The sequence below is a fragment of the Pinus tabuliformis genome, chromosome 7, assembly GCF_031772625.1.
Source record: "Pinus tabuliformis cultivar Carrire ecotype Pingquan chromosome 7, CPIR1, whole genome shotgun sequence".
NCBI lineage: Eukaryota > Viridiplantae > Streptophyta > Pinopsida > Pinales > Pinaceae > Pinus > Pinus tabuliformis.
The window spans coordinates 1,353,058,171-1,353,062,421 of record NC_142293.1 but is presented as its reverse complement, the minus strand read 5'-3'; the positions used below and the strand labels follow the sequence as shown (position 1 = coordinate 1,353,062,421).

The 4,251-nt window shown below is 34.6% G+C and overlaps 1 pseudogene; it reads right to left on the bottom strand.

Moving 5' to 3' along the window:
* Positions 1-3,019: 3,019 nt before the first annotated feature.
* On the bottom strand, positions 3,020-3,598 carry LOC149252576 (putative GPI-anchored protein At1g61900; annotated as a pseudogene).
* Between the last annotated feature and the right edge of the window lie 653 nt (positions 3,599-4,251).

Genomic DNA, 4,251 nt, shown 5'->3' with positions numbered 1-4,251 from the left:
TGGATTATGTAATGAAGCTACTACTTTGATGGATACAATGACAATAAAAGGAGTGGAGCCTGATGTTTTTACATACAAAATCCTGATATTTTCATTTGGGAAAGAAGGAACAGAGGAGAAATCCTTGGAGTTCTTCATACAAATTAAGAATGCAGGTTTTCATACTAACCTGTGCACTTTCAATGTTATCATTGCAATGTACGAAAAAAAAAAAAAAACCAAGATTCCAAAAGATGATGTTATTGTCTGATAAAATTAAGTTTAGTGGCTATAACCCTGATTGAGTCACGTGGAATACTATGGTGGCTGTGTGTGGTAAAAATGCTATGCATAACCATCTTGCTATACTTTTTAAGGAAATGAAGAAAGTTGGATACATTCCACATCAAGACACTTATAATATCGTGATTGGGGCTTATGGAAAGTGTGGATTAGTTAAGCTAGCTCTAAAAACATATATCCAAATGATAAAAGCAGGATTTTGTCCTAATTTCTCTACTTACAATGCTCTTGTGAATTCATTAACAAGGAAAAGGCAGTGGAAGGAAGAAAAATTTATGATCATGGTAATTACTTGTGACAGTTTTCACAAGTAATTATATATTTTCTATTGGTATATATATTCTTTTTAGTTTTCACTTTATTCATTTGTTCGTCAAGAAATTAGCCAAATACAATGCACAAAAATATAAGAGACATGGGATGTATCTTTTAGTCCCATTGAGTTACTCTTGTGGTCACCCAAGGACATTAATAAAATTATCATATCTTATCTTATTCTCTCCTGAAAAATCCATTATGCTCAAAATTTGGCATACCACCTTCACTACTAACCACATCAACTACATCCCTACAAAAATCCATATTCCCCAATTCTTGGGTCCTGGCATGACAAGCTCTCAACCTCAACGACCTTCTGACTTCACATAAGCATAGCTTCCTATACAACAATTTAATTTAGAGACACCAAATTCTTCCTTGTGTCTAGAGATATAGAAATCAATTCTATGTCTCCAATTACTTGAACCAATTTTCCCACGACAACTACTTCTACTCATTTTGGGAGCTGAATGGTGTGGCCACCTATGATTCCATAAGCCTTACCTGATTGCAATGTCTTTGTTTCTAGTTTTTGTTCACTTTTATATATGCATTTAACATATGATTTACTTGATAATCCCTAATTTTTGTTGGGATTGTATTACACCCAATTTTATCGTTGGTTTACCTTCAATTCCATTATCCTAAGATGCTCTAATTATTGGTCATGTTCATGATGGATATTTAAATGACTACAAATTTTCCATCAAAAGAATTTGATGGGTGTTAAACCTAATTCAATTACCATTGTCAGTGCTTTTCTTTCATGTGCTTACTTGGGAGATTTGTGGGAAGGCAAGGACTTCATATCCATATAAGAAAAAGTAAATTACAGATGGATCTTTTGGTTTGGAACATACTTGTAACCTTATATTTCATGAGCAAGGGTTTATGGGAATCACATCAAATGTTTCATACAGTTCTAGAATATTAATAACTATGTCATCAGTAATGTCGATGCTATATATATCAATACATTTTTGTAAATAGAACAGATTGAATGAAGCATTGGTTGTTCTACAAAGATCAATCTGTGTAGACTCCAAAAGCTATGTTTGTGTATTCTTGGTATGTGGCAATTTGAAATCCCTTAGAAAGGTCGAGCAAGTTCACACCTACATGATCAAAACTAGGTTTGAGTCGAGCTTGTGTTTGGAAACTAAATTTATGTTAATGTATGTAAAATGTGGGGATTGCTCAGATGCTTGCAAAGTGTTTGATGCAATGCCTGAGTGCAATATGTTTTCATGGAATTAAATTCTTACTGGCTATACTCAGCATGGGATAGATGATGAGTCCCTAGAAATTGTTGGGCAAATGCAATTCAAGAACATGAAGCTTGATTATGTCACATTCTCCCCTCTTCTAAAGGCATGCATGAATGTTAGTGATTTGGTACAAGGAAAGATATGGGAAACGAGGGAATTGTGAAGATTCCTTACAACTCTTTTCCCAAATGTGACACGTGAGGATGTAAGCTTATTACAAAACTATCTTTGAGAACAAGCACCACTTTGAAGGCAAGACTCATTTGGATGTAGGCATAGGAAGTGGTAATTTGGCAATCTAGTGTGCACAAGCTGGTGCAAGGGAATTTAATGTTGTTGAAGCAACCAAAATGTTAGAACATGTATGTCCAAATGTAATCAGAAATGGTGTTAGCCACATTGTTTATGGAAATGAAGGATTTATGGAGGATGTCATGTTTCTTGAAAATTTGATGTAATTATCTCAGAGTGGATGGTGTATTTCCTTATACATGAATCCATGTTTCTATGATCCATGGACGTGATCGATTTTTGAAGCTGATTATAATCATGGAAACTATGTGTACACTTAGTTCATATTTTTTTTGGTGTAGCCACATGGTGGCATTGGTGCATGCAACAGTTACATGATACATGTTGATGAATGAACTCAAGCATTGGTTATAGTTTAGTTATTGATTTTGGATTATGAAGTTGAGTTTTTGAATTGGAAATGTTAGAAGAGAGAATTTTCAAAGCTTCAATTTATAAATCTTATAGTGTTTCTTCTTTCACTTATCTAGTGCACTAGGGTTAAAGTGCCCCACAAGCCCTGAATTGGAGAAAACTATGGCCTTTAAGCATTACTGCTTGGACTACACTAGTTCTCCACACAGTACCATGTTGAGGGCTCTTAAGAGGAATAAATCTATTTGGGAGTGTCCAAATGCTTGAAGAGAAAATGTGTTCAGATTTACATGACAAAGATTGTACACACTCTCTTTTATGTTCCTTCTTTGAAGCATCATACAAAGAGAGGCAACATCATTTAGGCCTTGCAAATTTTTTATGAGGCTTCGTTGTTGAAATCTAGAAATACAATTGTCTAATGACATGCAACATCTTGTCACATTTTAATAGTAATAACACAGTTTCTTGCCACCTTTTAAGGGTTATGGAAAATAAAGGACATACTCTATTCACATTGCAATTGAAAAGAACTCGGAGAATTAATTTGGATTTTTTGGAGGTAATATGGATTTCCATCCAACGAAGCAAAAAAATCTCAAAATGATTCATTATAGGTTATTGAATGGGTGATAGTCACACATCATCTAGAATAAACAGCCTAGGCATCTTCAAAGAAAATATTCTTGCAACTTTTGGGATGGCAGGTTAAAAATTAGAGTTGCCACATTCTTTTATTAGATCCATTGTTTTGTAACCAGTCAAAAGTATACTCCCATTAATTTCTTGTTCAACCTATTTTATGCTCTTAATAGGAATAGAGACTTTAGTGATGTTTGATGGTTGAGCATAAAAAATCAAAGGAAGAATCTCATTTGTACCCTTGTTTGTCAAGATATTTTGAACATTTAAAAATCAATAATTTGCAACTGTTGTATTCAAATAAGATGCACATTGGCTTTGTTGGACTTCCCAATAAGGATATGAAACATTGCCTCTAGTTCTTGACAACAAATCACATTGTCCAGATATGGTGCAAGTGAAATCCAACATTTAACTACCATTATGCTTACTATATGTGTTGGTGCTTTAAAGAAATTGAAAGAAAAATTCCTTGATAAGGCTGGGACAATGTTATGAAACCAGCTCAAGAAAAGATAGAAAAGAAAGATCAACGCCTTAGAATTCAGCCTCTTCGAGGGGGCAACCTCCTTTACATTACATAAATGAAAAATTCTTGGATGATACAAATGACAAAACCTCCTTTCTATATATAGGAGTCTAAGGAGTCACAACATAATCCAGCCGACCTAACAATAATAATATAAAGCCACAAAAATAACAATAGAGGGATTCTATGGGGCACAAAAATAACAATATGGGGGTAGTAGTGGCACAACAATATAAATAAGGGGTATAACTACAATAGTAATGGGGTAATCACTAGTATTATGGGTACCCAACATGCCCCTCTCCTTCAAAAAAGTGTTGTCCTCAACGCTTGAGCAGTTCTGGATACTTCTGCATAAAATTCTCATCCTCCCATGTGGAATATTCAGCGGATAAGTTCTTCCACTTGATAAGATACTCTGAAATTGATCGATTTCGTAGTTGTCGAGTTCTTGTTTCTGTGACTGCTTCCGGTTCCAATATAATTTTTCCTTCCTCGTCAAGTTCTGGCAATATTGTTTGAACTGGGAGCTTGTCACCTATAACC